Below are 25,433 nucleotides of genomic sequence, written 5' to 3'. Positions count from 1 at the left end.
CATCTTGGTGATTACTATACAGCTGGTTTATCTGTATAATTAAGCTGAAACAGCGCGACTAAACAAGGACACACAGAGAACCACACACTACACAACAGGTTGCTTGGTAGCAATAATATATAGGAGGCGCACTCGGCTGCACGAGGTTTGACGGACCGTGCGCCGGGTAACGCGTCCTCGCTTGGGCGACCCGAGCCTCTCTGCTCGTACAACGAGATCTGCAAGCATAATTATCTCTCAAGAAGACTCCTGCCTTTGCCGCACTCCTCGCTGTGCAGGGCCCAGGCAGTCACTCTCAGACTTCTGCAAACAAGCCCTTACCCGAGCCCCGCGGCGCTGCACACAATGTACCCCGAACGGTTCCCAAGCCCGGACTTCCCTCTGTGTGGTGATTATGCAGACATCGAGCATGTCCTGTGGGGCTGCGCCTCTGCCGGTCCCCCTTTCACCCAAGAGGAAATGACGAAGCTCATTAGGGCCCAGTACCAGACCTCTGAAGCCCTGGCAGTCCCGAGGGCCCGCGAGAGGGCCGTCACGTTTGACCTGATGGTCCCCGAGTGGGCCGAACCAGGTGACGTTGAGCTTACTCGCGTCTATTGTGGGCCAAATAAAGTTGTTTCATTCACTCACTAAATCACTCACTAGTTTAGCCTCGCTAAGGAGGAAGGATGACGCCCGAAAATAAATACACCGATATTTTGCAACACTACAGGCTAGATACAGGCTAGACAGAAAAACTTTCCCGCCACCTCATCCCAGCCTAACTAGGGAAAATGTAGTAACACTTAGGAAATTGCAAACCTATACGCCCACGGTATCTTACTGCGCCGAATTTCACCATCTGAGCACTCGTAGATCTGCAAGTACTGTGATGTCCTCGGAACCCTGTGTCCTATGGTATGGGGATGTGTACGAAAACATGGCACAGTAGACATCCAAACACTAACAGAGGAGCAGTGGGAGGCCAAGCTAACAGACCCGGAGCTCAAGAAACAACGCAACCTGATCTGAACGGGCACGGGAGATGGCGGTGGCCCGTGGCTACCTGGAATAAGGGGAACACCCACCTTGGGCGCACACTGTGCTTGCTTAAAATAAAAGTTTATTATCTCTCTTTCTTAGCGTTTTATTGTGTATGCGCAGATTAGTATACGTGACAGCTGGTCACGCGTCCTTGTGGTGCCTGTACTCATCCACGCCTTCTCCAAACTCTCCATCCACGCCTTTGTATAGAGCGTATGCACTGTTTCTATTTCTTTACTCATTCAGGGGCCCTATAACGTAAAACTATTCTAATATAATTTCATTCCAATCTCCTGGAGTCAAAATTACGTAACCACCGACGACGCAAGGGTCAGGCGGTAACCAGCAGCGTTGTTTGAAAAGCCCAATCTAAGGCCGCGATACATGGAGCGTTTTTCTCGACGAATTTCCCACAGCAGAAAACGCCGCGGCGGCGTGACGCCCAACATCCGCTGGCTGGGGATAGATGGCCTTGTACATGGAGCGAAAACGCGGCGGGTGCCGCCTCAGTGTGGCAAGACAAGGCGAAACTGATTTAGTCAACGTAAGATGCACAAATAACGTTTATAGACCTTTGCTCTTTCTTTACAAGAAGATACAAAAGAAAAACCCTAAAACATTGTCTAAAGCTCCTTCAGTTGCTTTTAATAATGTATATTTAGCGGAGAGATTGCGTTGGAAATAAGCGGTACGGCCACGCTGTGCGTAATAGGAAAGGATTGACGTACAGACGTGTCCCCGTCTTTGTAATCTTTATAATCGACCCTTCCACTATCCCCCAATATGGGACGCTTCTGCACCGCGCAGATAAGCTTATCGTTAAATTCCACGCAAGCTGTCTTTGAAGTCACGGCCATGTCGCTAACACTAAAGTGCCAAGCCCGCGAGCAGGGAAGCACGCGCGCGAAAAGCATGTAAGCATGGAAAAGCATGGAAGACGGAAGTGACGGAGGTGTCGGCCAGTGAGCCATGATTGGCTGCCCTCGCTGGCCGCTTCCGGCAGCGTGCGACGATGCGCGTCAAATATCTGGCGGTTTCCTGATCGGCGGCGGCGGCGGACATTTTTGTCGACGGCGGGCGTCGAATGCGCGCCGTCAGGCGAAAATCGCAGACTTGCCGCCGTAAAAACGCTCCATGTAAACCGGCCTTAAGCGCTCTTCGTTTCTAGGGGTAAGTTTTTTTTTTCTTTTTGTTGCTTTCAAAGCGAATAGCATTGCCTAAATTGAGCGGCTTTTCTTATCTAATTGGCTGAGAAGAGGCGAGGAGCATGCTCAAGTTGAGAGGGTATCGATGGGGCCGAGCCAGAGAGAGAGAGAAATGCAAAGGAAAGACAGGGAGGTTAACCAGAGATTATCTCTGGTTGGCTACCCTGCACCGGGAGAGGCGCAAAGGAATGCAGTAGGTGAGGCCGAAGCCAGCACAGTGAAAGTAGATGACCGGGTAAGGAAGGTGATGCCCGCGTCTACGATTGGTCCGCTCCCCTTACTTAGGTTGCGCTTGCACAGAGTTTCACAAAAAGGGGAATTCTGTGAGGATATCTCCCGATATTCTATCTTAAATAACTGCTGGATTAGCAATTATAGAGGAAACATTGCATTTCGGGAATCGAGGTCCCAAAGTCATATTACTAGCTCAACAAAGCTTCTTCTCTAAACAATATTGTCTTGGATGCTAGAGCCTGCAGTACTTTGCCCCTGAGGGCGGCCCAGTATGGCGGTACCGAAAGAAATATGAGATAGTTCACCAGTGACATCTACCTCTTTATCCTCTCCGTTGCGAGTGCAGACCAAGAGTAGCGCAAGCTTTTGCTGGCAAGGGTTAATCGCGGCCTTCTCGTTTTTTGCATGGTGACGCCAGGAATCGACGGGGGGAGCGTGCTCCATCCCATTTCCAATCTCGTGGCGGTACCGCAGCTCTGACGATCACGTTTGCCAAAAGCAGCAAATTAAGAAAGGTTTTCTGCATCAGAATGAAGAGAACTCGTAATTGTAATAACATTGGCGCCCACGCAGCAGGCAGGCAGGTGGCGTTTTCTGATAGGGCGGGGAGATTAGCGTCACTAACACGCTATTTAATTTTCGTTTGGGTTCAGGGCTGGCGACAGCCAAAATACTGCACGCCGTAGTACCTACGACGACTTTTGTGAAGCTGTTGTTTGGCAACATGCGACTGTCGGGCTTCAATTTTGCAAATGCGATATTTGCTCTATGATCGCTAACTAAAACTTTATCTGTATTGGATGCCAAGCCTTACAGCCCGACAGCAGATGTGAAGATGCGCTTATCACAAGTTGTCAGTGCAGCGCCCTGTGTTACTTGGTGCAGAAAATAAAATAGACTGTATAGCTGCTACATTAGCGATCTCTGGAAACGAAAGCGAAAAGGGACGGGGGGGTGGGTGGGGGGGGGGGGGGTTCAAGGTGGCTGTGCTGGTGCGCCGGAAATTTTCGGCATCCTCGCCTTCCTGACTACACCAGGGGGGGGGGGGGGGAGGGAACAGAAGATCTATGGGTCTCGGGTGCCAGACGACCTAGCTACGCCACTGCCGGCCGAAACTCGTTCCACAAGCATACAGACCAGCTAACTGCGAACCGAACCCCTTTCCTGGTCCCTGGATCAGTCTAAACAAAGAACGTTGAACTAACGAAACAACAGCGACACGCGTGACTGTTGCAATAGATGGTGACAACTAAACGCATCTCGAGTTACTCGCGCGGGCACCGAATCGATGAGAAAACTGACCTTCACAACCGTGGAGATGCCGATAACTATACCGCCATCCAAAAAGAGTGGAAAAGGCAGCAAAATGTTGACCGCCGAGTAGCTGTCAAGTCTCGGCATTGATTTGGCGGCGCTTTAGGAATGTGTGTGAGGAGTGGTATGAGGCGTAGGCGGGGAGGGGGTATGCGGCTTACTTTCGGCAGCTGTAAAAATTGGCTGCGACGCCAACTGTTACAGCTGCACGCTCGGTTGCGCGAGCGCTTCGGGACATCTGGCGTGGTTTAGATCACGGAGCAAGAAAAATAAAACAGGAGGGATTGAGTATTGCGCCACGCAGCTTATGGCCTTGGCAAGCGCGAACTCTCTGTGATAGAATGAAATTAGATTTCCACCAGAAGTTTTCTCATCATACTGCCTTCATAAAAAAAAAAAAAAGAGAGAGAAACTGCATTTGGCATGAGAGCACTATACTCAAATCTCGAGCACCTTTTTTTTTCTTTTTTTTTCGATGAAGCACTATTATCATTACACTTCGCTTTCATTCATACTCGCACCATTTATGGTAGTCTATGCTCCGTGGGTTATATGCTCGTTACTGTCATCCTTCCTCTAATATTCAGCACGTACAAAATCAGGCATTAAACCTGAAGCCTTTTTTTTTTTTGCTCTCTATTGCCTCCCCACAACTGCGTACAAACCGGATTCTAGGAGTTCAAGATTTCTTCGACTATCATTCAGCTGTCATATTCCAGTGTCCAACAAAACACATTTCTTACGACTTCTTATCTTCTCTCAACTGCTCATTAATTACAATAACGTAAGGTTTGCATCACAAGGTAATTTTTGATTAACTCCATGTCGTACTAATTGCGGAAAGAAAGGCATCCTCCTTTGCCGCACTTAAACTATGGAACAATTTACCACATGCCGTTAAATCGTCCTCTACCTCATGTTCATTTAAGTATGTTCATTTAAGTATTAACTAAGGCAATATTTGCTCTATGATGAACTATATATCTTCAGGCTATTTTGCTAAATAGATTTGTGTGTGTAACTTTGGTTGCGTATGTAATTTTCCTTTCTCTGCGTTGCTTTGGGTTCTCACTACATATTTATTATTAATGTATCATATAGTTTCACGTTTTCTGCTCTGTATTCTGCTCTTATTATTGTAACAATTGATCAAGGGTCCTGTTACGTGCAGTCAGACTATGGGACTCTTGTGTGTACATTATTTATGGGAACGAGGTGTATGAACGAATAATAAACTGAAACTGGAGCAACTGGAACTCTTCACTATACGCATTCACGCAGTGAACAACAAACACTACCTATACATTCTTGCTGCAACAAACATACACGCATTCAAACGCATTATATTCCTTTAATTAAGCGAATACCTTTCAGGAAGCGTTCGGCTATTCGCTTACATTCATAATAACCGTTGCTGGATATTGCAATATCATTATTATTATTCTTTTTTTATTCCTCTCTTCTTTGCCAAGCTTCCTGTCCAAGTAAAAATAGCCATTTTGCTATTGCAGGAACGTAATTTTAACTTAAGATATCTCGCCTAAGACGTACCGCTGGGCTTGTTGGTTAGTCATGATTGAATATGGCTGCGCACTTCGGAACAAGGACGCAACACAGAATGAATAAAATAGCGCTCGTGTTTCTTCGCTCTGTGTTACGTCCTTGTATTCCCTGCCATATTCCGTCATTAAAATAGCTGCTTTAGCGCCCCTATAAAGTGTACCCAAATATTAATACGCCATCCTTTTACAGCGAAGAAGTATATGGCTAACCGATTCGTCCGTCCGTCCGTCGCATGCACGCCGAAAACTCCTCTGGTGCAACACCACGCGCGAAAAAAACAACGAGAAAGAGAGGCGCGTGATTGGTTGCGCCCGTAGTGACGTCGTTGCTCTCCGTTGCCGAGCGCGCGCGCGAAGCAGTTCCTCTGCGGCTCCGAAGTGGCTAGGCCCCGCGTCATACGCACTCCTGAGGAGCAGGCAGCTTTCGATCAGCAACGCCGCGAGCAGAACCGGGATAGAGCTCGTCTACGCCACGCGATGCCGTAGCCCGGGCACAAGAACAGGCACGTGCAGCCGGGCGCAAGCAGCGACTGCGTACCGAGGACGCGGCAGCCTAACAAGCCTTCGTTTAATGAACCGTCCGGATTACCCAGTGATAAACACCGGGGCCGCACGTTTCAGCTTCGCTGGTTAACCATCTCTACGGAGTGCTTGGACGGCGATTCCCTTTCTCCTTTTTTTTTTTTTTGCATTCCGCTCTATTGAAGTACGGTACACGCAGCCGCATACGGAACACTCGGCCTTTAGCTCGAAAACGTTGACTGTTTCCAAGCTGTTTCCAAGCTGTTTCCAAGTATTCCGCGCGCCAGAATGGAAAACAAGCAACGCTTTTCATCTGTAGGAAGGTTCGTTCTGCTGTACAGTTGAGTGCAAATGAGTACAAATGAGTGCAAAAATGAAACGAAACGAAACATAAACGCCGTTCCATCGAGCCAAACATGCTTCCATTTGCAAGCTGGTTTTCCCTACCCTACCAGGCCGCCGCACTTCATACTGACATAAAAAAAAAATAATAACTTCAGCATTATCGGTAAATCATATTCATAGAATGCAACAAAAAAGAACGCTCTTACCGTGCGACGAGGCTTGTTAAGCCAGAAAAGACACACAAAAAAAGGGAAGCCGAGCGTCGACACAGGCTTCAAGCTCCCATACCCACTCCCTGTGACGTCACTGATCATTAGGGCGTTTGGTTGGATCTCGTTAATAAAATTTTTTTTGCCGATGAAGATGAACGATAGTGTGTTGTACGTGAAGGACATAAAGACAGAATTTAGCGAGTTTTGAAAGAATGATTTACTGCACCAGAACTGCCCAAATACGAGAAAAACACTTCTAAATCTCTGACGTCACAATAAATTTCCGGCGCTGAAGTTCGGACGCGAAATTCAAGCAAACAGCACTTTGAGCTTCATTTTCTCTTTCGGTAAGCAATCTAAGCTCAAAGTTAACGAAAATAAGGGTTTGGAAGAATACTTTATCCCTCTAGACACACTTGTCGTTCCTCTTTTGTGTTCTTTTAAGTTAAGTATAATAATATAGCACAGATGGCACAAGATTTACATGCAGAATCAGTAATACGTGGGTCAAAATCGCAACTGTCTACCTTATATCGAGATGCAATGGAGATGCAATGTTGCCTTAAGCTTGCCGACTCTCATACTCTAGGGCCGGCGACAAATGCTGCTCAAGGTCCTCCGATATCATCAAAGTATAAGTACTTCCTACGTTACGGAGACACGGAAACAGCTGTGACCTCCAACAACCATTTCTTGCATAAACAGGACGCGCCGAGCCATCGTCACCCGCGTGTGGCGAATTAGACGGAGAATCACGTATGTTCTGTTAACTAGTAAGTTTTATGCCCAGTTAACAGAGGGGAGCACTGCGCGCCAAGCTTAGAACAATGCAGAATCCCTGTTTGTGGATTTACTCTCAGACCGTGGCCTCCTGCAGACATATGCAAGGAAGTAACTATGAGCTGTTCGGAATTTCCTCGTTAAATTCAACCTAGCCTCGAAGTACTGACAGGGTGCATGCGTTTTAAATTTAATCTTTCTTTTACGGAGACAGCAGTTCGGTGCTCGAAAGTGCGTTTGCCTTGTCTGTCCGTCCATTCTTTTACGCTGACGAAGCCTATTGTCGTCACGTAGATGGTAGTGCGTCGTCATCAGACTGCCTGGAGCTTAACCGTCGCCATATTGCGACACCCGCACCTCCCCCCCTCCCCAAAAAAAAAAAAAAGAAGTCTATGTCCACAACCATCACACTGTCACACCACTGGGATTCCAACTATTGACACTGTAGCAATGTGTAGTCGGGGGCCGCAACATTGGATACGATCATATTGCGTCTTTCTTTCTTTCTTTCTTTCTTTCTTTCTTTCTTTCTTTCTTTCTTTCTTTCTTTCTTCCGTCCTTCCTTCCTTGTGAAGCATGTAAAGAAACCTTCGGGCTTATGATTCGTGAGGCATGTCCCAACGCTTATGCCGGAAAGCGCAGAGTGTTAAAAAAAGGAAAGACAGGAAAAGGGACGCCGAATTTCAGTTTGTCTGTTCTGCGCCGTTCGTCGTGATCATCTGCAAAGTGACACAACTGCCTTTGCGGCCGAAGCTGCTATCGCGGGCGCCCACGTCCTGTCAAACCAGAACAGCCCCCATCGGAGCTGAAATGCTCGCATGCCTCAAAACATTTTAATTACGAAGGTTAAAGTCCCAGACACGCATCTGCTATGAGGGACGCCGAAGCGGCGGGCTGCATGGTTAGATTAGATCACCTGGATTCCTATCACGTGCGCCCAAAGCCCGATGCACGGGCGCCTTCTTGCATTCCACCCACGTCATAATGCGGCTGCCCCAGCCGTGAATGTATTCCACGATGCAAATGTACACCTCGTGGACAGCAAGTGGACGCCGTAGTCACCGAGCCCCCGCGGCGAGTTGTCCAAGAAAAGAAAGACGAGGCGAGAAAAACGACTCTGTTTTGCCTCGAGGACAGAGAGAGATTGGCTCCCACGTCCCTCTTTACCCTTCCCCCTTTTAATAAAGTTTATCACCACCACCACCCATGCTTTCGCAGCAACCAAGTTGAACAAACATCCGCGCTTCACGTATTTTCACGTCAACGAGACACTGCCTCCACGTCGCTCGTGGTAGCCAAGAAAATGTAAATTAGTCGAATAGTGGGAGAGAGGAAAAAAACATGCAAGTTTCTTCATTTCTTTCTTTGCTTTTGTGCTTGCAAATGAAGCTTGCACTTGTGATATATCAGGGCGTGCTGTCGCGCGTGATCTACGTAAGTACTGCCACCGGACTGGATCAGCCGCTAGAAGGTGCCTCAATATCTTCCTTCAGGAACATCGGCGGCTCGGCTGCGTAGAAAATCAAACTGCACGCAAATGCTTGTCAGTATGCGTCTACATAACTCGCTCCTACAGGTTTATCAAAGTGGGTGCTTTCTATGGGAGCGGCCTTGTATAAAGGTCCCACTCCTAGCAACAGGTTTTGCTGGCCTAATTATACAATTACGCCTTTCAGGCAGGCATACAGTGCATGACACCAGGAAGTGGTAAGCTTACGAAGTATTCTACATTACCAATCCAGGGAAAACACGGGGAAGGCGGGAGATGGAAATGCAAGACGATGAGCAAAACGAGAACAAGGTGAAAGCAGGAGCCAACGTTTCGACAAGTGGACTTGTATTCTTCAAGGCGACATATGCTTTCCTCGCCACAGTATATATATATATACGCGGGGTTCTTCTAAAGGGGAGAGGGTGTAAGGCGGGTGGGTGCGGCAACGAGCGAAGGTGTGTCAGCGTGTCGAATTGAGAATAAAGGAGCGCTGTGCACAAGGCCCTGCTTTTCTTGGCTTATATTAACGATATTCTAAATGTATAACTCCTCGTGTGCAAATCCGACTATTTGCACAGGACTGCGTTTTGCTCAAAGAATTTTCTTTGTTCCAATGATCAAACTGAGCTAAATAACAACCAGAATAACATACTGAAGTGCTGCAACGAATGGGGGATGGTTATTAACACCGACAAAACTGCATTCCTCCCTATCACGCGTAAAAAAAAAACACCTGTCTTTTGCTTACAGACTTGGTCCATCGTCTGATAAAAAGTCGATAATTACAGATACTTAGGTGTTACATTAACAAAAACTTATCCTGGAATACACATGTTGATAGTATTTGCTCATCTGCATATTCCGAAAGCTCTGCTTTCTAAAACATAAACTTCAAACCTCCCCAAGCAATGTTAAATTACTGTGATATTACTCCAAGAGACCGAAATTAGAATACGCCAGTGCAGCATGGCTCCCGTATATGCCACTAAGCGTTAAGAGCCTTGAAAGGATACACAGGAAAGCCATCCCGTTTATTTACAACAAATTCTCACGAACTGACTCTCCGTCGGAAATAATGATTGTCAATGACTTTCCCCTTCTTAAAACGCGTCGAAAGAAGTTGAGAACTCACTTCCTTTCACTGCTTCTTAACCACGAGCTTGCGATAGATCCATCACCGTGTCTGTCACCCTAACTAACCAGACCCCCAAGGCACCATCAGGCTAACTCTCTCACGCCTTATCTTGCTAGAACTGACACTTATAAGTGTTCCTATATTCCACGCACGGTCTTAGATTGAAACGAATTTATCCAGGCATCTTCTTAGCGTATCATACCACACCAGAATATCCCGGTTGCCCCATTTCACATCTCGGTTATTGTAGCACTATTATTGCAGTAATATAGCAACAGATTCCGTTATTGTTTTGTATTCATACCATTTGTATTACATCTTATTACACTAACCTTCAAAGAGATTGCATTGTTATTTTCTGTTTCATTATCTAAGTTACTACACGAATCTCGAAAACAGTTTTCATTGTTGCGTTTTGTATTATGGCTGTAACTTTGGAACTGCCCACCTGCTTGGGCCCAAGGGTCTGAATAAAATAAATAAATAAATAAATAAATAAATAAATAAATAAATAAATAATGGGAACTACCTACAGAGAATACACAGCTACCTTGGTTCTCCACAAGAAAAGTAAAGTAGAAAGTTGCCTATCAAGAAAGGAATCAGGCAAGGAGACACAATCTCCCCAGTTCCATTCACTGCATGCTTGGAAGAAGTGTTCAAGCTATTAGACTTAGAAGGCTTATGAGTAACGATCAGCGGCGAATATCTCAGCAACCTTCGGTTTGCAAATGACATTGTCCTGTTCAGCAACACTGGGGACTAATTGCAACAAATGATTCAGGACCTTAAGCGAGAAAGTGTAAGAGTGGGATTGAAAATTAACATGCAAAAGATAAAGCTAATGTTCAATATCCTGGCAAAGAAACAAGAATTCAGGATCGCAGTCAGTTTCAGAGTCTGTAAAGGAGTACGTTTACCTGGGTCAATTACTCACAGGGGACCCTCATCATGAGAATGAAATTCACAGAAGAATAGAAATGGGTTGGAATGCATACGACAGACATTGCCAGATCCTGACTGCACGGAAGCTTACCGTTACCACTGAAAAGAAAGGCGTACAATCAATGCATTTTACCGGCGCTGACATATGGTGCATAGACTTGGAGGTTGACAAATAAGCTCGAGAACAAGTTCAGCACCACGCAAGAAGCGATAAAACGAAGATTGCTAGGCATAACGTTAAGAGACAGGAATGGAGCGGTGTGGATCCGAGAGCAAACGGGGTTAGCCGATATTCTAATAGACATTAAGAGAAAGAACAATGGGGCCGGGGCAGGTCATCTAATGCGTAGGTTAGATAACCGGTAGACTATTAGGGTTACAGAAAGGGTGCCAAGAGAAGGGAAGCGCAGTCGAGGATGGCAGAAGACTAGGTGGACGATGAAATAACGAAATCCGCGGGTGCAAGTCGGAATCAGCTAGCGCAAGACAGAAGAAGAAGAGAGAGAAAAAAGCAAGGATAGGAAAGCCAGGGAGGTCAACCAGAGGATCATCCGGTTTGCTACCCTACACTGGGGGTGGGGCAAAGGGGAATAGAAAGAGGAAAAGGGTACAAAGTGAGCCCTGAGTGCGTGTGGGCGGGACACTATGCACAGGGACACTATAAACGGTCTCGTAAGCCGGTGCACTTCAAGTATTGCACTAGTGCACGATTCGCTTTTCGGGCCAGTGACGGGTGTGGCCACGGTCCGAGTATCTTTGACTCGGTGAACGGTCTTAAGTCCAGTCGGTGTAAAGTTTCCCGCAGAGAGAGGCGTTGTACATCGTAGCGGGGGCAGGTACACAATAGGTGCTCGATGGTCTCCTCGCACCCACAGGAATCGCACATCGGGCTCTCGGCCATTCCCAAGACAGAAATAATTGGAGGTCGCATGGAGATACCTTCATCCTGAAGCGGACGTAAATATAGGCTGATGATGATGATAACAAATTTCTGCCCTAAGCGGTCACTATACCAACAAAATAAACCGAAAGGGTGGGTTGGCAGCAGCAAGTTCCTATGCAAACCGTGGTGCGAACTAGTATCGCCGAATAGTCACCACCGCGGCGCTATAATTAATATGTAATGTGGAAACAAGGTTAATTGTTTACACCGTAACTGTCACGTGGCAACAAGCAGCTGGAATATGTCACGTGGCAGAAGTTGGGGTCCACTTTACGACACATCGAGATATATACCTCATCGGCATTTACTGCGCATTGCGTACCTGCCGACACTACCAAATTTTTCGCAAAAGTTTACCAATTTGGGATCGTTTTACGATTTCACGAATATTGCTTCGAGTTTCACGAAAAAATCCTGTTCACGAAACAGTTTCCCTCGTGAGACTCCGTACCTCGAGTCGAAAGTTTTAAAATGGTGAAACGTTGCAAATTGGGCGCCTGCTTCGAACAACCCGATAAAAGAAGCAGGCGAAATTTGTAACAGCAATGTCGCTGAAAGACTTAGTGTAATGTGAAAAAAAAAAGAAGAATAATGCCTGTTTGTCAGTCCATGGTTAATAACATAGGTATTCCAGAAAATGTCTACGTGTGCTCAAGGCAAGCTTTAAATAAATTAAACATGTTTAAATGTTCTTAAACCTGTAATTCGCAAACACATTTACGCATCACGACAAATTAGAACAACTTGTTCGCCTCGGAGTACCTGTGACTATGGAGAGTAAACCTTCGTAAAAAAAAAATAAAACAACAACACTGATATGTTATTTTAGTTATAATTTATTTAGCGTATAGTAATCAATTTGTAACGATATTTCTGAACTATACACAGCTGAAAGTTCCCACCAGTATACATCAACAACGGCGTCTGTTAGACTATATGCGTTTTACAAGCTTCCCACGCCAAAATCTGAATTGTGATAAGTCAAACTCGGGCTATAGCATAAGTGAGCCTGGAAATAGAGCCGAGTAAATGTTACAAACCCGTCGGCTTGGCCTCGTTACAGCAGGAAGCACAAACCAGCTCATTCTGCTCTCCGACAAGGACAGCGCCTGTTATACGTAGTGCAGAGCCGGCGATGTTGATTTATCAGCGACCGCGCGTTAGTCTATAGCGGCCTGCGGGCGCGGTAATATAAAGAAGGCGAACCTTCTAGACAGGATCAACGCGAGCTTCGTAGCGTTTATAATATTAAAGGTTAAATACAGAAAAAGAAACACGAAGCAGCAAGAACAAGGACGACGCTATATCCGTCAAACAAGCCGAGGAAATGATAACAAACGAAATTTCCTCTACGTGGTGCACGTATACGTATATATAGAGAGAGGACGCGCGTCGAGGCTGATCTGCGCGAGCTCGCGGGTTTGCATATCGCGCCGGAAGATCTGACCGAACGCAACCGTGGCCGTCTGCAGGCGGTCGCCATTGAACCCTCCCGCCTCGAGGTCGACACCGAGAACGCGTGCACGCGGCCTCAACCGACGTTTCACGCGTGGCGGTCGAGTGCGATGGGCGCGAAGCCGCACTTCAAGAGCACCGCGGTTACATCAGGGTTACCGCTATGTAGTCCTCGTTCCGAATGTACCCCGTTTCTTTGTTTCGTTTTGTTTTTCGTCTGTTTTGTTTCCGTTTTCATAACCTTTCTTCATTTCTTGGGAGGACGGGCGGTGAAGGCGTTGGATCGACGCCACGGACCCTTCAAGAACGTCGTGCATGTGAAGGCGGCTCGCCTTGGCTAAAGTGCGGCGTACGACGAACCATTGGATAATCAAGGCTCGCGCGAATGCTTCACATTGATAAACCGTGCAGGTGCCATTGGCGACCAGGAGCACTTGCATGGCCTTTTGGGCTTGGCATTATTGCTATTTTCTTTAGATGTTCAGTGAAGGCACGCGAATCCTTTAAACAGCGAAAAAAAAAAAATAGTAATGACAGGTGTTAGAGCACTCTTTATAATTTTTGCGGTAACACTAGTTTCTACGAACCACATTCTGTTTCGGTGCCCACGAGGTTCGCGGCAGCACCATACGGACGAGGGCGGAATGCAATAACCCATCTCGCGTTCACGCGCATCCGGTGCGCGTATACGTTAAGGAACACCAGATGGTCGAAATTAATTCGGGTTATGTCACTATACGCAGCTTGCCTCACAATGAGATCGTGGGTTTGGCACGTAAAAAAACTCCAGAATTCTTTTTTTTTTACCCAGGGAGCCTGTGCGCCGTCATGATGTCATGATACGCCGACTTCCTCCACTCGTGCTGTCGCTGCGTCTGCCACGTGTACGGGCGCATCCTGAAGAAACACGCCGGGCAAAGTTCTTTAGCTCTTTTTTTGTTTTTTTTTTATTATTATTATTAGCAACGTCATCATACGCAGCCTTACTGTGCGACAAGACGTAAGCAAAGGTTTGTCCGTGTCATGGCACCACGACAATGTCGGTGGTGCCTGGTCCGGCACTGCGAGAATACTTTAGCATCGACTTGACATATTGTTACGGATGTGGAGGGGAGTGATTTACAGGGGTGAACGGCAAAAGAATTGTAAAGACAAAGGTTAGAGACGATCCCGTGTAGCCAGCGGTTATAATGCCCTTGTGCGGCCCTCCTCTTTCTTCTAATCCTCAGCTGTGCTGCTCTAGCGCCTCGTGACAATATTATATAGTGTTTCCCAACATTCATAGTTGGCAAGCGTAATCCTTTAACGTAGGAGGAGCACCGGTTACAGATCATCATCATTATCATTATCATCATATTTGTGTCCACTGCAGGACGGAGGCGACCTCCAATTACCCGTGTCTTGCTCTAGGTGATTCCAACCGGCGCATGCAAATTTTCCAATTTCATCACCCCGTCTAGCTTCTTATCATCCTCGACTGCGCTTCCCTTCCCTTGGCACCCGTTCTGCAACTCTGTTCGTCCGCCGGTTATCTACCCAACCCATTACATCACCTGCCCAGTTCCATTTCTACAGCGAAGCTGTTAAAGGCTACTTTCCCCACTGTCGTGTACGCGTATAAAAAACTATCATCAGCAGCATTGGCTCCGCCTTCTTCCACAGCTGGCTCGTTGGCTCCTCTAGGCGTTACTGCACGAACGCGCTCATACCACTGGTCTCGCGTTCGTCGTCGCTATTAATTAATTAATTAATTTAGAAACATGAACACGTAAACAATAATTGAGAAAAACTTTAATGAAGCGTCGGGATTTACCCAGTGATAAACACCGGGGCCGCAATTTTCAGCTTTGCTGGTTATAACCATCTGTACGGAGTGCTTGGGCTGACAGTTTTTCTCTCTCGATGTCAACTAGAATATTGATTATCCCCGTTTGCTCGCTGATCCACACCGCTCTATTCCTGTCGCTTAAAAGGGCTGACAACCAATTTTCATGGCACCCATTTCTTTTTCTTTTAGTGCAATGGAAAGCTTACCAGTCAGAGTGTCTAATCATGAGTGGTAACGCGGAAAACGCCGTGGAACTTTTTTTTAATCAAAATTGTCTTATCTGCAGCGAGGATGTATTCGTTCACTGGAAGCATGGTGAAAACGGTGATAGGTGAGCGCGATAGCGATTATACGCCGGCATTAGTGGGAGGCAGACGACAAGTGTGACCATATGATTTTTATTGTGTATTTGTTTGTGTTTGTGATTTGAATGTGCAAGTGTGATTTTGTTTATCAAGTCGATGTTCCTGCGATTCATGTTTTTCGAATTGGTAAAGTGTTTATGCGATAACAGAATACGTGTTTTCATGGCTTTCCTGTCCAACTGCTTTGGTATTTAACCAGTCAAAACGAAACCAATCGCATTGAAAACAAAACGACGCTTTTACAGGTGATACGCAGTTCAGCGTGTTGCCGTAGTTCCGCGTGCGCGTTTAGTTTCCGAAGCATAGAGTAAAGCGCGAGCGTCTAATAATACACCAACTGCAATTATAAGCAATAATTATGCTGTGCTTAATAACAGTCGACTTACTGGTTCTTGAGACTTTGCTTTCGAACTTAAAATTTTAATTCCTACTTAAATCGTGAACAGCGTGCTGGATTCTATAAATATAAATCATGGTCATTTAATTTCCATAGGCGTTTCACAGCATGTTCTGGCCAGCTGTCAGTCCCTTTTACGTAGCACCGAACATTTTTCGTCCCATCGCTCCTTGCGCGGTCCTCAACTCGCTCTCGAGCTTCTTTGTTGACCTCCAAGTTTCTGCCCAATGTGACAGCACCGGTAGAATGCGATCATAATGTACACTTCTGTTTTCAATGATAGCGGTAACCCGCCGGTCATGACTTGGCAATGCCTGCCGTACGGGCTCCAATCCATTCTTATTCTGGAAATTACTTTCTCGTTATCAGGATAATCTCAGCTAACTGACCTATATATATAAACATAAACGGCGCCGTGGTAGCTCAATTGGTGGAGCATCGCACGCGCAATACGAAGACGTAGGATCGTTCCCCACCTGCGGCAAGTTGTTTTTTCATCTACTTCCATTTCCATTATTTTTATCATTTCTTTAACTCAGTTAATAAGCACTAGAAGTAATTTCCCCTATATGTATGTTGTCTTTGGGGTCATTGTTTGTTGGCTTCTTATGATTAATGAAAATCGGGCCACTCACTTAAGCCTTTCTTCTAGTTATATATATATATATATATATATATATATATATATATATATATATATATATATATATATATATATATATATATATATATATATATATATATATATATACGCACACACATGCAGGGTGTCCCACATAACTTACGCCAAGAATTTAAAGAGGAAAGGAGCGTCGGTAGCGAATTGAACCGAACGCACGGTATTCGCAGTAGCCTGTATTAACTCAGACATTTCTTTCATTTTCCCCATAACTCACTAATTAAGTTTAATTACCCAACTTTTTAATTATGGGTTGAGGACCCCAAGTATATGATACGCAGATTTGTAGAGCACCTTCAGAAACCATCGATCGAGTTGTTTCCTTTACGACACGTCTCACGTAGCCCTTTTTTCCGGGTTGCAGAGAAAGCCCGCGAAATATGAAAAAAAAAAAAAGCCACGTGACAGAGCGTTTGGGCGCAGTGGTATTGTGCTGCTCTCAAGCGTACGTTCGGCGAACAAGGTCGGCTGCATCGCGACTGGCGACGGGGAAGCGGCAAGGCGTTCTTTAACTCATCGGCACCACTCGGCCAGCAGCATGCATTTTCGCCGTCATCCGACGGGAGCCGACCTCGTTCACCGGAACCACGTGACCAAAACGCTCGCTTGAGATCTCGCGCAGTCACGCGCTCGTGCCACTGGTCTCGCGTTCGTCGTCTTCTTCCGCAGCTATCTGCGACGCCGCTCATCATGCCAAAAAAGAAAGGCAAAGCTAATTAAGATAAAGGCACTCGAACCCGCGACGTTTGGTGGGAGCCGAAGCCACGTGCCTTGGTGTTAATTAGGGTGAATTTAATTAAGGCACAATTAATTAATGTATAGGTAATATATGTACTCGAACCCACGACCTCTGGTGGGAGAAAAACAGGCAATAAAATGTAACAACGCATTCGAATGAGTATGTCAAGTAATTTAGTGAATGTCTCTTGAGCGCGCAGGCTTTCGCCTTCACCCTCTTTGGCGTGTGCTAAAGTGACTGTCATTTTTTTCTAGCATGTGCATTCTGAGTAGCTAGATACACTTTCGAGGAAACGACCGTTGTTACAGCAAATTTTCATGAAACGGTGTTGGACGAAACGGCTTCTATGAAAGAGGCATTTGTTCGATGAAAGGGAGTTCGATGAAATGTCCCTTTTGTATCGATCATCCATTGACTGCTGTTTTTGTAATGTGCCTAAAACCATACCAAGCACAACTTTCATAATCATCATCATCAGCCTAGTTACGCCCACTGCAGGGCAAAGGCCTCTCCCATACTTCTCCAACTACCCCGGTCATGTTCTAATTGTGGCCATGTTGTCCCTGCAAAAGTCTTAATGTCATCCGCCCACCTAACTTTCTGCCGCCCCCTACTACGCTTCCCTTCCCTTGGAATCCAGTCCGTAACCCTTAATGACCATCGGTTATCTTCCCTCCTCATTACATGTCCGGCCCATGCCCATTTCTTTTTCTTGATTTCAACTAAGATGTCATTTACCCGCGTTTGTTCCCTCACCCAATCTGCTCTCTTCTTATCCCTTAACGTTACACCTATCATTCTTCTTTCCATAGCTCGTTGCGTCGTCCTCAATTTCAGCAGAACCCTTTTCGTAAGCCTCCAGGTTTCTGCCCCGTAGGTGAGTACTGGTAAGACACAGCTGTTATACACTTTCCTCTTGAGGGATAGTGGCAACCTGCTGTTCATGATTTGAGAATGACTGCCAAACGCACCCCAGCCCATTCTTATTCTTCTGGTTATTTCAGTCTCATGACCCGGATCCGTGGTCACTACCTGCCCTAAGTAGATGTATACCCTTACCACTTCCAGTGCCTCGCTACCTATCGTAAACTGCTGTTCTCTCCCGAGACTGTTAAGCATTACTTTAGTTTTCTGTAGATTAATTTCCAGACCCACCCTTCTGCTTTGCCTCTCCAGGTCAGTGAGCATGCATTGCAATTGGTCTCCTGAGTTACTAAGCAAGGCAATATCATCAGCGAATCGCAAGTTGCTAAGGTATTCTCCATCAACTTTTATCCCCAATTCTTCCCACTCCAGGTCTCTGAATACCTCCTGTAAACATGCTGTGAATAGCATTGGAGATATCGTATCTCCCTGTCTGACGCCTTTCTTTATTGGGATTTTGTTGCTTTCTTTGTGGAGGATTACGGTGGCTGTGGAACCGCTATAGATATCTTCCAGTATCTTTACATATGGCTCATCTACACCCTGATTCCGTAGTGCCTTTATTGGTTGTCAAATAGACCATCTTATTCTGCTATGTTCTACGCAGAAGTTTCCATTATTTTTTTTTTTTTTTTTTTACAGTATCCGATATCTCGTTGAATGTCAAGATGACGTACATTTTCAGCGTTAACGTTGGCGGTCTGCTTTTTTGTATCAGTGTGTTCTTTTTTATCTTATTATTATTACTTTTTTGCGGTGTTTTGTGCGCGAAGCAGACCCTGATATATAGTGGCGCGCGTCAGTGGATGCGTGTATTTGGAAGACCGTAACGGGAAATAAGGTAATATTTATTTAAGTGTAACCCACAGGGCCCCTTTATAAAATATCGAGTAAAGAAGGCTTAGAATAAATTACACATATAAAAGTAAAAAAATAAACATTATAGCGCGAACCGCAAATAAGACACGTATAGAAACATGTTCAAAATATAAAGAGCAAAGAGTGCAGTCCTATGTATCAACACACTATTGACAAGCGACCAGCTGGTTAAAACAAGAGAACAACGTTGAAATACAATTCAACAAACTACTAGAAAACACCATGCAGAAATATAGTCGCCGATCTGCCATATCTCTTGCCACACTTGGTGCCTGATAAACAAGAAGCCTTTAGTTCTTTTTTTTCTGTTCTTTTTAATCTGGGGAAGGGACGCTGCTTATCTTTCTTGTTTGGCGCTGTTTTCTCGCATATATCCGTTCCTCGAGCAAACCGCCAGCTGATATGTCATACGCCCTCACTGCCCTTATAGTCCAGTTGTCTGCTCTGTTGCTTGGGAATGTCAAGATTCCACAACAGTACACACGCTGTCACTGCCGAAGACAGCGTCGTGCACATCGCAGACAAGTTCTGGTAAAATACAGATGGCCTCCTTCCCTTGAACTCGCGGTAAAAGTGAGTTCATCGCCAGATGAATCACTCAAGTCCACTGATGTCGGTCTCGCACAAGTTTAGGCACGTTCAATTGCGACAGAAGACTACACAAGGTTGCATGTTCTTTGAATAAAGGTGAAAAAATATCGACACTCGTTATTGACACCCGCCGCTATGGCGAACGAGAACATGTTGACTTTGAGACCTCTTGCGGTGTCTCTCATAGCTCCCCATAGAGCACACGCATTGAAACCGGTAACCACAAGGGCGCCGCCATGTTGCTGCTATGTACAGGTGCGCATGCGCAGACGACGACATGCGATTCACACGAGACGCGCAACTACTATAACCACTGTAGCGCAACCAACGCGATCTAGAGCTTCACTCTAGAGTTACTGTATATGCTACCACAGGTATATGCTACCTGTGGTAGCATATACAGTAACTCTACTTCACTCAATATGGTGACGCCATCTATCTATAGTTCAAGGGCCTGCAAAGCACGTCATTTCGCGCCGTAAACATTACATCAAAGTTTTATAAACAGCTATCGGCTCTTTCTGAAGAATATGAGCAAAGAACTGTACGCGTGGTCCATACGCACGTTCAACGTGTGATTGCTTGTTTTTCGTCGTATTTTGAATATTTTTGCGTAACAAAAATGAGAGGCAGCAACATGCCGTGGCACCTTTGCGGTTCTCACATTTTCTCGCTCAACTTTTCCTCTAGAGTTATAGTACGATACACTTTAAAAAAAAAAAAAAACAGCAGTTGGCAACCAAGGCACACGGACCGCGTGGGGTTGGTTACTGCGCTAGCCAATCACAGAAGCAAACGAAGTCGCCGTCATGCGAGGTTTTCAAAATGGCGTCGTACTTGATACCTCCGGTAGGGTGGCCCACCCTACCTCCGGAGCGTCTTCTGTTCTTGAAGAGTCTTTTCATCGGCGGAAGCGATGAGGTGTCCAACAGACATGGATAGATTGTATGGAGTCTGAGCATTTTACTCTTCAAAAGTCCGCGGTACAGTTCATTCCACTGCTGACACCGTTTTACTCGTGAAACTTCACTGCCAAGTGAAGTAAAACTTGACAGGAATTAGTTGCAGCGAGGCAATTATTCCAGTTCAATAAAGAATCAGGCTTTCACCGTTCCACTATAACAGACCAGTGAAAATGTGTAAAATTACGCACTTATAATTTTATTTTTGTGGTTACCACCTTATTTAGGTAACAACGAAAGTTAGAAGTACGAACTATTTGCAGCCTCGCGGAGGAACAGTGGCTGGTGGTTATGAGGGCGTATGCGGGGCTTCACTGCAGACTTAAATTGTATCCTACTATAGTATACTAACTATGTGGTGCCTGTGTTTTTTTTTTTCCTTTCTTTTGGTTACTTAGTTCGCGTGCTTCAGCTTAGTAATTTAGATTATGTTACTACCCAATCCGCGCTGACCGCTACACAGCGCACGTCTCGCATTGATTGGCTACACTTCGTCTCACAAGCGTGTCAAGCTTTAGGCCACCCTCCCAGTGTTGCGAGCACGCGGGCCGTTAAATTTCTTTCTGTCCTACTTTTAATCCATTTAGCATCTCCTACCGTTCGCGCCTTCACCAGCGCAGGGTTGTCAACCGGGCTCAGCTTGATCATCTTCTCTGCTGCAGATCTCCTCCCCACTTTTTTTTTTAAATATAACTCGAGCAACGTTTCCTGCGGCATCTGGGGTATTGAGGTGAAAGCATTAAACCCTTCTTCGTGTGATGATTGAATCAGTTGCTTATAATTACATAACTTCTTATTAATGCGTCAACGCGCGTATAACTACTTGTCTGGCCAGCTTGGCAGCCCCGGGTAATTCTCTCTCGTGTGGCCTTCGTTCCTGTTTACCGAGCCACAAGGTCGGGATCGAGTGTCACCTGTACAGATGACGGCGCAGAACACTGCGGAAAGCTCACGCTATCTCCAGGTGTCGAATCTTGGGCACAGGTGAGTAAGGGTGCGATCTTGTACGCGTTCCAAAATAGAAGGGAGGCCGTTCGTTCCACCGAGTCAAATACTATTCGTCAATTTGAACCATGCCGAACGCCATGACGTCAATTGTGACGTGATATCTGCTGTCAATCATTCCGTTTCGTCTGCTATCGGACGAGCGGAACGGAACATACCGCCTATTTCGTGACGTAAAGAACGAACCGCCTCCGTTCTATTTTGGAACGCGTACAAGATCGCACCCTAAATGTGCATCTAGAGAGGGACACTTTCTCCGCCCGAGAAAGATAACGGGGAAGTGAGCTGACACACTACTGATTTCAGGCGCAAGAAAAAGTTTTTTTTTTTTTTTGGGCTATAAGTATGGAGCACGGGTCAGAAGAAATGAAGATAGGCAAAATTTCGGGCATTGTTGTTCTCTATAGGCCGGTGCATGCGTTCTAAATATATCCCTTCCTGTACCCGCCTTCTCTTCCTTCGACCATCTGCATTACAATGTGTCGCGTCTGCTAATCGGCAATCAAAACTTGTACTAAAACCGGAATGCCTGTTCGTTTTGAGCCGATGAACCGTCCATTTCCAACCCAAGGATTAGCGTTGCATTGATTCTCGCGATAGGTAGTTTTTGGCGCACAGCACAGCGTTCATGAGGAGAAGTACAGTACACGTAAAGTATGGTGTTTAAAAATCGGGTAGCGCAATCTAAGGCAGTTGTGCACGAGCGATGCAGCAGTCCATGGAATGTTGTTCTAGGACTGTAAAGTTTACTTTAGAGCGTGCCATCGTGCGCAGTCGAGCGGCAATATGTAAATTATGCCGCTACTTCTTTCGCGAGATCGCGCGAAAGTATAACTCAGACCAACCCGTGACGACAGAGTGACTCAGTCCGCTCGTACCATCGCTTCTCTCTCTCTCTCTCTCTGTGTGTGTGTGTGTGTTTGTTTGTTTGTGTGTTCATATCGCGTGCTTGGGAAAGGGGGCAAATACTATTGGCGGAGAGACTATAATCCTCATCAGCATCCTTTATGCCCAATTCGGAAACAAGGCCCCCTCTCCCAGCGATCTCTAGTTTCCGCTTACGTAAGCCAACTGCATCGATGTCTGGAGATTTCCTAATCCGAGCGCACCTCGTAATCATCTGCCGACCTCGACTGCGTGTACTTTCCCTTGGCGCCCATTCTATCGTCGTCTTTCGCATTGGCCACTAACGACACAAAAGCCAACGTACTATTTCTGCGTTATTACTCGCTATCTCGCATTATCTCCCTCTCTTTTTATGTGTGTGCATTTCTTTCCTTTATCTTCGTGTCTCCCCTTACTCCTTCCACAGTGCAGGTTAGCAGGCTGCATATATATCTTCTGGTTAAACTCCCTTCCTTTCACAACTCATTTTGTCTCTCTCTCTCTCTTCTCTTCTGATACGCTGAGTTCGAACCCCTGCACCACTTCTGCCCTTCCCATTCCTCCGCACGAGGTTGGAAGCGTTCCGTTGATGAAATATAGATTATCTCCGAGCACAGAAAATTACCACCACCGTCATATTGACGCATCAAAGCTTTTCGTGGAGAAAGGCGAAACGATGACTGTGTATTGAAACTGTAGCTCCCTTGATTTTAAAGCAAAGCTGCTCCCTGGTTTGGTGCGATGCCTCTTAACGGGACGTACGCGCGCAGGCTGTTTACTTTCCATTTCGCATTGCTTCAGATTAACTATTTTCCTGCAGTAAATAAAATTGCCGCTTTTTCATAAGTTTCAATATTTCCTTTCTCTCTTTTTTTTTTCTCTGTAAAAACCATGTTGCTCTCGAAAGTTTGTGCTATACACAAAACAGTGTATATGCTCTTTCAAGACATAAACAATTAAAGAACGAGTTCCATGCTTCAACGCAAGAACTTTAATTAGCAGCAGCAGGACTTTTCAAGAAGATTGAGCAATACTTGTAAAGAAGATATCTAAAAAAAAATGCGATTTTTCATACAAAAAAAGTTCACATAATACGCGAATGGCCTCTGTCTATTGAAAAGTAAAAATTTTCTCTTGAATAGCACTCCGGCTACAAAACTATAGCTGGAAACGCTAAACGGGGTGATCGCATATTTAAGTTTTACAGAATTCTTAAATATCGCTTGTGGGAGATAGCTTAAGTCTAGTCATGGAGCTGGATTATTCAAAGAAGTGGAGATTACTAGCACGAGAAATCGAAACACATATTAAACTAATTAACAAAAAATCACTATTAACTACTTAACGAATCACTTCACGGCACATATTGCAATTTACGAATTGTTACCCGTGAGTTCGCAAGGCGTATCCACTTAAACAAATTTTCAGGGCGACGCAAGTTTCGATACATTCATTGCCAAAGTATGTTACTTCCAAAGTGTGTGTCGGTTCCAGTTACTTTTGTGCTTCAATGCATAAAAGAGCATTACGTTAAGAAAGTAAGTATAACAAGAGTGCGCTTTTACCGCGACTATGATGGCGCATATATCAAAACCCGTGCCATCCTCAAAATTTGTTTCAAGTAGATATGTCTTGCAAACTCACCGGCTACAATTCGTAAGCTGCAATGTGTGCCGCAAATTAATTAATTAGGAGGTTAACTAGTGTATTTTCGTCAATTAGTTGATTACGCGTGTTGGCTTTTCGTACAAGTAATGTCCGCCTGTTTGAATAATCCAGCTAAAGGACTAGAGTTACGCTATTTGCTACGGACGATATTTAAAAATTCTGTAAAACTTAAAATTGGTCACCTCGTGTATAGTCGGACGTCCCTGCAGCGAACTAGGCTATTGGAGTAAAAACACAGGGGGACGAATTGAGGGCTCGGTTTCTGATGGATTTTGCTGTCGTTGTAGCAGAGAGAGAAACAGAACAATTTTATTTAAAACAAATCCAAGTCCGGGTATTTCTTGCAGTCTGGGTGTGTATCCATTTTAACAGGCTGGCGCTTAACGCCTTGATGTGACAGAGACCCGAAGGTGCAAACGAAACTAACCGGGGCGGGTTCCACTGATGTTCCGGGCTGCTCTCAATTCTTTCTTTCTCTCTTTTTTCTTTAAATTTTTATTATGGGGTTTTACCTGCCAAAAGCGCGATATGATAATGAGGCACGCCGTAGTGGGGGAGCCGTATTAATTATGTCCACCTGGGGTTTAACGTGCACCTAATGCATAAGGTACGCAGGCGTTTTTTTTTTTCTCTTTCTTTTTGCATTTCGCCCCCATTGCCGATCGAGGCCGGGGATTTGAACCCGCGCCCTAGGGTTTCGGGTTGGTTTCCGTCGTCTATGCTCTCCGAGTTGAATGCCCACAAAAAAGGCAGCGTCCTCAAACTCGCGGCTGTTCGAGCCGTCGAAAAAAAAAATGAACCGCAGACGCAGCGGAATCGCGAGGTTTTACGAGTTCTCGAAGCGCGCACGCCACGAAGGAAGGAATTGCGGAAGCGGCCATTTCTCGTTTTCAATTGTGTGATGCAATCCCGCGTCCTCGGTCACTGATTGTTTATAGACTTTCTACGGAAGAAATTCCCCAAAGCAGTAGGCATCCTTCACCGCAAGACGGACCTGTTACGCGACAAAACATGACTGCACCGCTTTTATGCGCAGACCAAATTTAAAGTTCGCGCTGGACTTAGAATGCACCCGCAAGTACCGAGTGCGAGCTGTGGCTACACGAACCCGCTGGAGAAATTCTTTAAGCGCCAATGTATCGCACTTCTTTGTGCATACCACTATCCTCACTATTCTTTCCTTGGCAAGCATTAAATTCCGCCTCAGTCCTTGTGTCAACGCTGAGTCAATGTTTCGCACTGCGAATCCGCCTGAATTGGCGGTAAAATTTCTGCGTAGTACGTGAATGGTGTAGTCCGTAAACTATTCACGAAATTAACGGTGCACCCTTTCCGGTGCATAAA

Source organism: Dermacentor andersoni, chromosome 7, assembly GCF_023375885.2.
Source record: "Dermacentor andersoni chromosome 7, qqDerAnde1_hic_scaffold, whole genome shotgun sequence".
NCBI classification, from domain to species: domain Eukaryota; kingdom Metazoa; phylum Arthropoda; class Arachnida; order Ixodida; family Ixodidae; genus Dermacentor; species Dermacentor andersoni.
Note: the sequence above shows the minus strand (reverse complement) of the source record.